The sequence below is a fragment of the Emys orbicularis genome, chromosome 9 (genome assembly GCF_028017835.1).
Source record: "Emys orbicularis isolate rEmyOrb1 chromosome 9, rEmyOrb1.hap1, whole genome shotgun sequence".
NCBI classification, from domain to species: domain Eukaryota; kingdom Metazoa; phylum Chordata; order Testudines; family Emydidae; genus Emys; species Emys orbicularis.
The window spans coordinates 100261680-100275445 of NC_088691.1; the positions used below are offsets into that span (position 1 = coordinate 100261680).

Genomic DNA, 13766 nt, shown 5'->3' on the forward strand with positions numbered 1-13766 from the left:
GCCGCCGGCCCCTCCCCCGCCTCCCCTAGGGGCATGCCACCATGCGTGCAGTGCTCTGGGGGCCGGGGCTGCACGCTCCCGCGGGACAGCGTTTGGCTCCGCGGGGAGGCTAGGAGCCTCATCTCATGGTAAGGGGTCCGGGGCCAGGGGGGTTGGATAAGGGGTGGGGGCAGTCAGGGGACAGGGTGGGTTGGATAGGGGGTGGGATCCCGGGTGGTGGTGGTGGTGGTGATTAGGGGCGGGGGGAGGTTGGGTGGGGCATGGGAGTCCTGGTGTCTGTCGGGGTGGGAGATGGATAGGGGTCAGGGCAGGCAGGGGACAGGGAGCAAGGAGGGTCCTGGGGGGCAGTTAGTGTGTGTGGGGGTGTCTCTGGAGGGGGTGGTCAGGGGACAAGGAGCTGGGGGGGTTGGATGAGTCAGGAGTTCGGGGGGGCTGTCAGGAGGCAGGGGTGTGGAGAGGGGTTGGGGGAGGTAGGGAGCGGGGGGGGTTGTATGGGTCGGGAGTTAGGTGCACACCCTAATGAAATGGGCTGCGCACACCTATGAACTAGATGCATGTGATGTTCCTAGAACACACCAAGAAAAGAAGCTGAACTACTCTGTCCCCTGCTTACCACGAGGAGATCAGAAACAGAGGGGTCTAGAGATGACAAGATTTCCATGGAGAGAGATTAAAAAAAAATAATCAGTCCATAAGTGGAAGAACGTACAAGATAGCAAATGGTACTGAGTCATGTATTATCTATGCTCAAAGCAATATTCAAATTCAAAAAGCTAACACATTTAGAAAGAGGAAACATTTACTCAACGCAGTTTTAGCCTGGGGAACTAACTGCTACATGGTCGCATGCAGGAGAAAAATTGGGCAGGTTTTTAGAAGGATTAGGCATTCTTATGGGGCAAATGACTGACATTATGACTAGGAATAAAATGTAACACATCATGCTGAAAAGCATTAGCTATTAAGAAATTTTCCCTGTGGACACGCTATTTTTATATACTTTTCTACTCTGTCACTTGATGCTTCAGGGGATGCAAGTAACCCCAAAGATTATTGGACTCAGTGGGTTAGTCTGATCTGGTATGGAAGTTACTTGTTTTTAAACCCATGCTTTTATAAGCTAGCAGGGTTCCGATAGTGATACAGTGATAGTACATTACATATTTAAGGTGTGTACAAACAAGCTTCAACTGCCAAGCAGCAAGGTGGTAAGATCTAAAAACAGGATGAGTGACTCAGGGCCACATTAAGTCAAAAAAGCCAGGATGCTTATACTATTCCTGTGCTATGTCCAGTAGCTCATGATCTCTTTAACTTGGCTATTAACAGAATATCTATTCTGCCCATTACTGTCTCAATGGGCAACTACAGTGCCATCAGTAGGCTACATGAAGCACATTTTGAAATATAGCCTTTGGAAGTCACAGTATCCACAGGCCTGATATCTTTAGCAAGGTAACAGCACCCTGCCTACTGGGATGTAGAGCCTATAAACTATACCATTCAGAAAATTTAACCTTGTCAAGTAGCCTTGGGATACCTCTGCATTAGCACTGCTAGATAACCGTGGTCAAGTTATGATGTTTATGTACATTGTTATTCATAAAAGCAGCAAAGAGTCCTGTGGCACCTTATAGACTAACAGATGTATAGGAGCATGAGCTTTCGTGGGTGAATACCCACTTCTTCGTATTCACCCACGAAAGCTCATGCTCCTATACGTCTGTTAGTCTATAAGGTGCCACAGGACTCTGCTGCTTTTACAGCTCCAGACTAACACGGCTACCCCTTTGATAATTGTTATTCATGATACTTGTGACTCAGGTGCACAGCTCCAGAACACGAAGTCAGAGGTGTTTGGATACACTAGGATAAACCTTTTGCAACACGCTGGCAAGATTAATCCAACTGCTATTAATTTGGCCAGTGCTGCTTGTTATCTTCATGTACTTTTACTGTTACTTAATATGTAATCAAGAGAAGACAAGACAGTGTTGTGTTTTACAGTAGAGACTTTGAATGTATAGCAGACAAAGCAAAGTTTCTCCATAATATTAAAAACACTGATTCAGTGGACTACAAAGACATTCCTAGATGCGTATGTAATATGCACAAAGATAGATCATGTAAAACAAACAGCTCTCTCCACAGCTCATGTCAGAAGTCTCTCCCCATCCCCCCTTCAAGAAGATTCCTAGAAAGCACATCCCAGCCTTAAAAATAATCTCCCTCTTAGGAATTTAATGCAATTTAAGATTATTAGACTATTTTTAAGCTTGCCAAAGGAAACACACTTGTTTTGATGAGCATCAGGACCAGATACAACATAGCTAGGACCCTATCAAATTCATGGTTCGCTTTGGTCAGTTTCATGGTGATTGGATTTTAAAAATAACAAATTTCATGATTTCAGATATTTAAACCTGAAATTTCACAGTGTTGTAATTGTAGGGGTCCTGACCCAAAAAGGAGTTGTGGGAGAGTCTCAAGGTTATTGTAGGGGGGCTGTGGTACTGCTATCCTTACTTCTGTGCTGCTGCTGGAGGCGGTGCTGACTTCAGAGCTGGGCGGCCAGAGAGGAGCAGCTGCTGGCTGGGAGCTCAGCTCTGAAGGCAGAGCCACCGTCAGCAGCAGCGCAGAAGTAAGGATGGCCTGGTATGGTATTACAACCCTTACTTCTGCGCTGCTGCCTTCAGAGCTGGGCCCTTGGTCAGCAGCTGCAGCCCTACAGCCACCCAACTCTGAAGGCAGAACAGAAGTAAGGGTGGTAATACTGTGACCCCCCCCCCAAATAATCTTGTGACACTGCCCCCCACAACCCTCTTTGGGTCAGGACCCCCAGTTTGAGAAACACTGGTCTCCCATGTGAAATCTGTATAGTATAGGGTAAAAGCACACAGAAGACCAGATTCCACAGTCCGTGATGCATTTTTCATGGCTGTGAATTTGGTAGGGCCTTAAACATAGCAATCACACCACAATACAAAGCAAATCACACCCTCCCAGAAGATTGCTGAAGTCTAACTGAAACAGCCATTCATGTAATTTTCTGACCAACACCTTCATTTGTCTGAAATATTCACATTGATGGCCTTGGGTTCTCACTTGTCTTTGTACAGTGAAACAATCCATCCTGTTAGTAAGAAGCCTAGATACTTATAAGCTTGTCATCAGTCAAAATGTCAGCGGCCTTCACTACACTAGAGAAACTAGGACCCATAATCCAACACCAGTGCAGCTCTACTGGTGGCAGAAATGGTGAAGCCTGTAGCACAGACAGTATTTAGGCAGTTTTGCCACCATGTTATCCAACACTACACAAAGCTGTTTGGTGGATTAGATCTTAGTTTTCCTATATGGCCCCATTACCACTAGGTCAGAGTGCCGTGCAATCTCTAGCGTATTTAACCTCAACACCTCTACAAGGTAGGGAAGCATTACTATTTCCATTTTACAGAAGAACCAAGGAGGAGACTACTGTGGCTTGCCCAAGTTCAGGAAGTCTGTGGCATAGCAGGGAAATGAACCCAGATCTCCTGTGTCAAAGGTCAGTGCCTTAACTACTGGACAATCCTGCTTAGAACCATGGGATGTGTCTTCACAAAAGAGCTTAAAAGCTTTCATGCCTTTTTCCATAAGTGAAGAAGTAGGATGTAAAGCACAAACAGCATGTAGTGGTTAAGAAACGCAGGGGACACAGTCCAGTTAGCTGAAATGTTGCTCTATTTCGTGACTCATAGCTGTTGGAATCAGGAGGCCCCCATAATGAAAAATCCAAAATGGAGCTAAAGCAAGCTGCTAGGCACAAAGCAGAATGAGTCAGTCAGAATGAGCAATCCTGTTACTGGGAAACAATCAGCCCTGAGTGACTAATGTTCTGTTCTTCTCTTTACACTTTCAGGCTTTTCAAGGTAGCTTGGCCTATGCAGGCCCTATATGTCTTCAGATTTAGCACCCAAGAGAGGTGCAAGATAAAGCTCAAGAGGTGAGCCATTAAACAACCTACAAGTTATTTATCCTGAAGAATCCTGAAGCAAAGGCCAGCTAGGCTTTATGCTCCATCAGAAGCAGATTAAGACGACCTTTAACCTGAAGAAAAAAAGCTGTGAAAATGCAGTTCCAATCTGTTACGGTGAATGCAGTTACCACTGTTGTGTGTGACAAGCCTGAACCTAGAGCTGCCTGTTCTGTAAAGACAACGAGGAGTCTCTTAAGGTGCCACAAGGACTAACAAATTTATTTGGGCATAAGCTTTCATGGGCTAAAACCTGATGAAGTGGGTTTTAGCCCACCAAAGCTTATGCCCAAATAAATTCGTTAGTCTCTAAGGTGCCACAAGGACTCCTCATTGTCTTTGCTGACACAGACTAACACGGCTACCACTCTGAAACCTGTTCTGTTACAATCCCCCCTCTCTTCCTCCCAGCTACAGTACAGATGTGTTTATTCTAGTCTCCAATAGGTACTGTGACAATAGGCTCCGTCTGAAGGCCTGGTCTACACTTGAAATTTAGATTGACCTAGGTATGTCATGCTGGGTGTGAAAAAATTCACACACAAGCCCCACAGTCAAGCCTACTTCACCCCCAATATAGACACGGCTAGGATGATGGAAGAATTCTTCTATCAACCTATCCACTGATGCTCAGGGAGGTGGATTACCTACATCAACAGAAGAACTGCTTCTGTTGAGGTGGGACGCACCTATGCTATGAACACTGTAACAGTGCAACTGCATCTCTGCCACTATAGCGTTCAGTGTAGACACAGCCTTACTCTGTTAAATCACACGAGTTTTGAGGGTCAGTCATATGTCAGTTTCTGTATAGCAGTGCTCAATTAAAAGGAAACCAGACTCTTCGCAAACCCTCAGACCCAACACATGGCTAAAGACTTACCATCCCTTGCAGGCCTGCACAACTCGTAAAGCGGCTAGGGCCATATTACTCCAAAGAAAACAGCTGAGGGCCGAAACCCCCCGGCCCTGCCGAACCCCCCCCAGCACTGAGGAACCCCCCCCAGCACCGCCCAGCCCCCCGAAACAACACCCCCCCCGAGCGCTGCCCACCCCACGGAAACAAACCCTCCTTCCCTAGCGCTGCCCCCACCGAAACAGCGGTATTGAACCTTGGTAATATGTTATAGCGGGCCCCTAAGGTAGTATAATTAAGGTAAAAGAAAACTGTCTTTTTGCTAGAAGTAAAATAAGATCTTCCCCCCACTTTGTAATCAATTGCCCTGTTGAATGAATGAGGTGTGAATGAGGAAGGCAAGCACCTCCACAGGATGGGAGCCAGACCAGATCAGTAGAACAGGTCAGCCACCGACTCACCACTCGCCTCCTCAGCTCACCTGCCCCCCCCGCCACTGCCCGCCTGCTCACCTCCTCAGCCCCCCCTGCCGCCAGCTCACCTGCCCCCCCCCCCACTGCCCGCCTGCTTACTCACCCCCTGCCACTGCCCGCCCACCTCCTCAGCCCCTCTCCCTCACCCACTGCTTGCCTACTCACCCCCCGCGGGCCGCACAGTGAGCCCACGCGGGCCGCATATGGCCCCCGGGCCGCATGTTGTGCAGGCTTGCCTTATAGTTAACAGCAAGTTACTTGGCAGAGATACTCCAACTAACAATTCAATCCAACTACACCCAACAGTGTATGCAGCTGAATGCATCCAGAGAAGTGCTGGAATTCAAAGGTGGGGAACACAATGGAATGTTCTTAGTCCTTCATATCTACTACTTATATTATAGATTGTTAAGGCCAGAAAGGCCCATTAGACTAGATCTAATTTCCTGTTTAACACAGACAAAAGAATTTAATTTGTATTGAGCCTAATAATTTGAGACTGACTGAAGCAACTTCCAGTAAAGCATTCAATCTAGATTTGATGCCAGCAGGAGGGGGAAATCCACCACTTCCATTGGTGATTTATTAACTGTTGTAACACTCTTACTGAAATTTTCCTAGTGCTCATTGCCAGCTCCAGTGGGGCAGGGATAGGGTGTACCTTAGCTTTGTATTACTGTTTTAGACTTTTCAGTTTAGCCACTCTCCACGTTCCGGAAGGGCACAAGGCCCCACTGGGCAACCTTAACTCTGCATTAGAGTTTTGGGGCATTTAATGTCCTTGTTTTTAAAAAGTGATCTCAGTATACCCTATGCTCCCCTGCCTCCTCCCACTTTTCCTGGCTCCTTCTTGGCCATTACTCCTGCCAAAGACTGTACTGGTGTGTTTTAGCCCCTTCACAATCTTGTCATCTATCTCTACTTTCCCAGCACAGCCTGGTTCTTCCCCAAATCTGAGCCTAATGTATTGGGAAGACACTCTACACAACCATCTGCAGCATAAGTGGATCAGAGAGGTGTGACGTGACCCCCTACATTTCATTGACATGTCTGAACAGAACACCCAGTGGAGAAGAATACAGACCAACAATAGCTCAGAGGTGTTAACTGCTTCACTTGTCTCAGTAGGTGTTCACATCCCCTCCCTGGGGCATTAGTACCCCAGTTAACACATGGAAGAAGGAGAGGGGCTAAAACCTCCAGATTCCCAGCTCACACATAGGGGTTCCTGCCCTCCCCAGGGCTACAGGTCACCATTTGTTCTATTCTTCCCTCCCTCCCCCCCCCCCCCCCCCCCAGTGAAGCACATCCCCCTCCAGCCCACAATCAGCAGCCTGAGAGTCATTTCCACACCACCACCCAGGCAGGCCAGGGCAAAGGGATCAGGGAGGGGGCAGTCACTTCAAATGGGAAGGGAGAATGTGGTGCTGACAGGCACTCCTTCTAACCCCCCTGCAGCCCACTTGCAGACTCCTACCCTACTCTTCCCTCCCCCACCTTCCCCGGTCCTGAAGGTGCACACACACACACACACCCACATACACACCTCTTATAGCAGAGTGAAAATGAAGACACCACCATTCAGTACACTAATTCCCTCCATTTCTCTAGGAAGAAACTAGAGCTTTCAACTCACTCCCAATTCCAGGCTCTAAACCAGTGGTTCTCAACCCACAGGCTGCTTGCAGCCTAATCAGCACACAGCTGCAACCCATTAGACATCCTCAGGGCCATACAGGTAGTATTGTGTGGATGCGGCCCACATAACCCAGAGAGCTGCATTATGTGGCCCACAATGGTAAATAGGTTGAGAACTGCTGCTCGAAACCCTAATCTCAGCAGTTTCCTGCCATCACCTGAGTAAGAGGAAACATCTGCAGAAGCTTCAAGTTCAAAACTTGCCAGAAGATGTGTTTGTTTTCTTCTAGAAAGAGGAGAAACAAGTGTTATTAAGGCTGTTATTGTATCCCACTATTATGGAAACTACCATGGACTTTCCTAAGGCAAGCACATGCCAATAGACATCTCTGTCAAAAAGCTAATGGGCTAGCTTGTATTCTCACTGGCTGACTTCAGAGAACTCCCCTCCTCAGGGAGGACAACAGGGAAGCTGTGTAAAACACATCTCCGCTGAAATTCTGAGCCCAGCCTCCTGCCATGAAAAACAGATGTACAGTCTAGCCAAGCTTCTCTGTGCTGCATCCTCACTACACCTTTGAAATTGTAGTCTAAAAGCAAGTCTGTAAGCAGGACAGGAATTCTATTCTATTCAAGTTCCTATACTGTCCTCATCACCATAATAAAAGTACAACTATCACCACCCAGAATAATCAGAAACCCAAAAGTACTTCCATTAGTGCAGCATTAGCAGAGAAAGGTTGAAGTCTTTGTGTATGTCCAGTTATGCTACCACCTATCTTTAAGGAAGACCTTATGGGCTGCCAGCCATGTACACACATGCACATGCTAGTCCTTACTATGAAGATGTCCCTCCACCAAAGGAGAACGATAGCAGGTAGCAGCAGTTTGTCAAAGCAAACTGGCTCTTGTCTGATGTAGGGCAGCGCTTTTCAAACTGAGGTGTGTGTACCCGTAGGGGTACATGGGTTCTCATCGGGGGTACAAGGGAAAATATCCTGCAATGGCAGACACCACATTTTATTTAATAAGACTAGGCAATCTAATAATAGGTATATTATAACCTTATCTCAGATGGGGTATGTGGTATACTACATTTTTAGGGTGCATATCTTTTTCCAAATAGTTTGAAAACCACTGTTGTAGGAGATCAGAGCAGCGTTTGAAGCATAAACAACAAGGAGTCTGGTGGCACCTTAAAGACTAACAGATTTATTTGGGCATAAGCTTTCGTGGGTAAAAACCTCACTTCTTCAGATGCATCTGAAGAAGTGAGGTTTTTACCCATGAAAACTTATGCCCAAATAAATCTGTTAGTCTTTAAGGTGCCACCAGACTCCTTGTTGTTTTTGTAGATACAGACTAACACGGCTACCCCCTGATGTTTGAAGCATAGTTTATCTGGCTGCCCTACCAAACAGCTGCCAGAAAGGAAAAGGTCAAGACTTGGTAGATGGATGCAATACCCACCAAGTCACTCTAGTTGGTAGTGACCGAAAGGGGCTGTTGCACATGGAGATGGCTTTGTGAAACAAGTTGATAGTTTCAGTCCAGTTCCTAGTAGCCATCAAGAAGTTTGGCTGGATGAGGAATGAGGCACTCTGGTGGGAGCCCATGGTATTGGGAAAGCTTCCACTGCCCTTACCCAGGCTGTACCTACTCCAGCTAAGAAGTGCTCAGTCTCCATGGCTCCCAAGCCAGTACCCTTCCCCAGCACAAATTGCACATGGATGGAAATGCATGAAAGCTGAAGAGTAACTATTTCCTCGGTATGCATGATACTTACACAGCACTGCTTTTCACCAGCCATCACCTAATCTGGTCTGCTGTTCACTGCCCAAACCATTTTGTGTTTATTTAGTAGCCTACTAAATTGGTTTGAGTTGTGATTTCCAAGTAATGAGTGAGGTTCCTGAACATTAATAAGCTTATCTGACTAAGCAGCCAAGACCCAGCAGCAGCTAGATGAGGACAGCACTAGGAAGAATCCAGGAAAATGTTTCCTCTGAGTAGCAATACATCTCCAGGAATGAGTCACAAGCAACCCTCAACTCCCACCAAGGCAGGAATTCAGCATTGCATAAAGCATTACATGGTAAAGCAGATTGCTCTTGAAGCCCAGTAGAAGTGTGACAGTGGCTGCAAGAGGAAGAGGATTAGTTCAGAGATCTGAGTTAAGCAAAATGAGGTTGCTTAGTAAGCCAATTACTTTCTGGTTAGGGTTGGTATTATCAGATCAGACAATGCCACCCTACAGCCCATAAAGCAGCTGACAAACTAATACTCAAGCACCCAGACTTTCCCGGCAAGTACCTAATGTGGCCTGATAAGGAGTCCATGAGCTGCACTTGGTTTATGGTGAGGGAACAGACAGCAGCCGTCCTTACAAATATGGAGGCCTAAACCCAGCCAGAGATAGTTTCAAGACAAAGGTGAACACCACTGGAGTTTCAGGGACAATACCCTGGTTTTAAGTCCAGCTCAGTAAGTCCTCAGAGCAGGAAGGCAGGAGGGAAAAGAGTACTGGGATTTCTATCTGACTTGAGGGTGCCATGTTTCATATAATCAGTCTGTGGACAGAGGGTGTCCGTTTGAAGCACTACTTCCAGGGATAAAGAGCTTTCTGCTCTAGACTGCTGCCTGGAGATGAGGGAAAATAGATTTTCAATATCCTACCCTTTCTTTAGCCTCTGATTTTGAAGTTTTCTCCCCAAAAATAGCTCCAGCTTCTCCCTCCACTGCTGCTCATAAGTTTTCCAACCAGCAGTGTGAAGAGAACAGTTGAGTTTCATTGCTGCTTTTAGGGTTCTCAAGAGCCACAGTCGAGTCTTTCGTTTCTCACTGCTGTTGCTTGACAAAGCTAAGCAGAAAGAGGTACTAGCATCTCATGAAAATGAGTTACATTCCATCCCCCTTGGAAGATTAAAAGCTAGAAACTTAGGTTTAGGGTTTAAGTGGACACTTGGACTTCAGAAAATTGATGGTTTAGGCCCCCAACACATCAGGGAAAGCTTCCTATTGCCACTGCTAAGTGAACAAGTGTATTTTGAGTCCTGGGTCCCAGCATGCTTTTAGATTAATACTTTTAGATTAATTGCTCTCCTGCCAGGATCAAGATGAAATGCTGCTTACTGGGACCTGTAGTCTCTGTTGGTCACCTCTCTGCATTAAAGAGAAAGGAAGCTGCAGGCTGTACGGTACAAGTATTTATGATGCATTTAGCACCCTGAACTATCCTTTATTCATCCTTTTAGTCTAAGACAGAAGAGATGTTTTCTTTCATTCCAACACCAATGCACATTTCCAGTCATTTACTTCTCAACTTCTCATGCTGCAAGCCATCCATAACCCCAGGGGTCTATCATCTTTTATAAGAGAGAAATTCTAAATGTGCCATTCTGGGCATCCCTGGGCAGAGAGGTTTCCTGATCTCTTTCAAAGGACCTCTCCCCAACCGCCCTGAAAGGAAACTGACTAACTGTGGCTCCAAGAAAGGACAACACTGAGGTACTAGTTACCAGGGATGGAGCCCTTACAACACAAGAGAAGTGATGCTGCCTTCTACCAAAGCAACATACACAACAAATTAGAGAAAGACAGTTTGGTAGCATCACACCAGATGAGAGACCAGACTGCTAACAAAGCTTTCAGGGACAAGTAATGTTGCTCCTGCTAACTGATCAGAATGGCATCAGCTCTACTTCTTAAGGAGCCCAAGTAAACTTTTTCTAATAAGAGGCTGTAGCTTGATCTACATTTTAAACTTATATCAGCATAGTTATATCAGTCAAGAGTGTGCGAAATCCACTCACCCCATCAACACAGCTATGCCAACAACCCCCCCCCCCCCCCGCCCCGCCCCAGAGTAGATGAATCTAGGCTGACAAGAGTGCTTCTTTCTGATTGCATAGCTAATGTCGTTTGGGAAGGTGGCATTCCCACACAAGCAAAAAAAACCTTCTATTGGTGCATGCTACATTAGGGGCCAAAGCAGCATAGCTATGCCAACACAGACTCTTCAGTGTAAATACAGCCTGTAACTACACAGAATGTGCGCTCAATAAGAAGGGCCCCTAATATCCCAGACCTTTGGAATGCACAAAGCATTCAGGTTTCCCTACCTGGAAACGATCCAGGTTCTGATTTTGGGCAGCCCGAGGGTAAAGTTTGACAGCAGTCTATGGTGCTGAGGGGATAAGAGTAGTGATCAAAAAGCCTACAGCTTAAAATAGGAAAGAGAGATCAGAGAAGATTAGCTTCCTACTGGGGAGAGAAGCCAATTACATTGCCTGATAAACAGACACTGGGTTTCCTGCAACTCTACAGAATCCAAAAGCCCAGAGAAAGGAAATGAGAATGCAGTGGAAGAGCTGTGTGAAAAGGGCCTAATTTTCAACCTCGGAACAACAATTTACAGTTACCAGAGCTAATAATGCCTCAGCCCAGTAGGCTTTACAGAAAGAAGCTGCAATCCATGAGCCAGCTAATTCATGCTTACATCAATAATGCAGATAATTTTGGGGAGGGGGTACCCCTGATCCCCTTATGAGGCCTTTGCTCACTTTAACCTGTCATGTTAGATTACACCACACCACCTTCAAGATAGATCTACATATCCTGACTTAATTCTCATTTCACTCAAGGACTTTCAGCTGCATAATCAATGCTAAGATGACTCATAATAGTTTGTTGCCATGACGGGTGTTTCAGATGGATCACCAATAACCAGCTGGTACCCCACAGCAACAGTGCTTTAGCATTTGAAGTGGGGTGTCAAATAGACACTGTTCTCACCTAGCGATGAGGATATGTGCATTCTGGAGAACAGACTACAGATATTAGCATTTAGCTCTCAATATCTTTGACTTACCACTATGCAGGCCTGAGGGGGAGCACCCCAGCCGTTTAACAGCTGCCCAGCAACCCTATACAACAAGAAAGGAATAATTCTATCCAACAGGAACTGCGGGAGATTTTTAGTGAGCCAGACTAGAATTTACACAGGATGCACAAGAAAACAGCCCAATTACAAAAGGAAAAGTGGCCTACATTGCATAGCAAAGGGTCAGGAGATCACAATAACCACAGGACCTTGGTTTTCTCTCTTCTCTCGAGCATACTGCCTCTTACCATACTCGGTATCACAGCGGAGCAAAGGGCTGTATGCGGACACAGGAGAAAAGCCACCCTCACCACTTTTCCTGCAGTACCTGTTTTCTCCTTGGAGTCTCCCACCCAAGTGCTGACCCAGCCAGGTGCGGGTTAGCTCAACATTTGTTAGTCCTAGCACAAGGCATTTGTAGCTACAAGCCAAGCTCCCACCCACCCCAAGCCAAGGATGAAGAGATTCTTTTCCTTGCAGCTTCTCCCAGGTCAGGGGTGAGCCAACCAAGGAGCCACCAGACTTCCTTATCTAAAGCACTGAGTCAGGAAAAATGCTGAAACACAAGAAACCCAGAGACAGGGTCGCTCCCTCCCTTACACCCCCTTCCCAAATACAGAGTCTATTTCTCCCCCACCGCCATACAGCATCACCCCCGCTCTTGCACACTCCTTCCGAGATACAGGGTCTACTCCCCCCCCCCACCAAAACACAAGGTCTTGCCCTCCCTTGGACCCCCCCAGATATAGGGTCTATGTTCACCCCAGAATACACAGGGTATTCCACACACCCCAGCTATAGGGTCCATTTCCCCTCAAAATACAGGGTGTCTCCTTCCCCTGCCCCCTAGATGCGGGGTCTATTCCCCCCATCTCTCTCCATAGTGCCCCCCGCCCAGATACCGGGGGAGCTTTAGGGGCCGAGCCCTGCCCCCGCCCAGCACAGGACACCAGGGAAGGGGGGAGCTCGCCGACCCAGCCCCCAGGGCAGCACCTCGCTTCCAGGCAGGCGGGGCAGGGCAGGCTGTGACCCACGCCCCGAGGCCAGAGCCCCGCGGGACGAGGGGCTCCCCACCCCGCCCTGACGGGAGATCGCCCCCTATCCCGACCCACAGGGCCCCTGAGATGAGGCACCCGCCCAGGGCAGCCTGGGGCAGAGGAGGGCCCCGCCGCGCCCAGGAGCCGCTGCCCGGCCTCACCTGCCAGTGCTGCCTCAGCTCGCTCTCGCGCCCTCTCTCCGCCCAGTCCCCAAGATGGCGGCTACTCCCCCCTCCCTAAGGCGCCCCCCCCATTACTGCAGAGCCGCCGCATCCGCGCATGCCCAACCCACGCCCAGCAGCCTCTGCGCATGCGCCTCCAGGAGGGCGGGGCCGGCGGGAAGGGAGAGGCGCGCAGACTGAGGACGCGAAAACTTCATGTCCCAGTATGCACCACGACAGCTTGATCCGCGCGGCGTCAGAGGCCACTCGCGCTGCCTACTGGGATTTGTAGTCTCCCCGGCCAGACCGCCGCGCTGGAGACCGTGGACCTCCAGGAGGGGGCGTTGCATGCTGCGGCTTGTAGTCCCTGAAGATGGACAGCGCCAGCGGGCTGAGTTCGAGCTCGAGGTTGGGGAAAAGAAATGTCCCGCAAATCCAGAGGGTTGGGCTGCGGCCACGGGGCTCTGTCGGGGTAGGAAGCACCCCCTTATTCCCAGAGCTGGGGTCGAGCCTGCGGGCCCCAGTGAACGTGGCAGCAGCAGCTCTGGCCACCAGTGTGCAGTGGGACGGGGCAGCAGGGGCCACATGGCACCTGTGGGTGTCTCCGGGGGTCAGGGCGGGGAGCCCCATCAGTGCAGGCACTTTAATGCCACTCCCAAGTTTATAGAATCCCTCCCAGCCAAAGCCCTGCTGGCACTTGCCTG

At 48.3% G+C, this 13766-nt stretch overlaps 1 protein-coding gene across 3 annotated transcripts in view; it reads right to left on the reverse strand.

Moving 5' to 3' along the window:
* Positions 1–13147, reverse strand: part of AP2M1 (adaptor related protein complex 2 subunit mu 1) — a 45514-nt gene extending 32367 nt beyond the window's left edge. Inside the window, exons 1-2 of one of the 3 annotated variants that reach the window (XM_065410300.1) lie at positions 13063–13147; positions 7201–7268 (exon numbers count right to left, since the gene is read on the reverse strand). The gene's annotated coding sequence lies outside the window, so the exon portion shown is untranslated. Of the gene's footprint in view, positions 1–7200; positions 7269–11852; positions 11885–13062 lie in introns of those variants that run through there. The other 2 variants (XM_065410301.1, XM_065410302.1) reach the window with 2 other exon arrangements.
* Between the last annotated feature and the right edge of the window lie 619 nt (positions 13148–13766).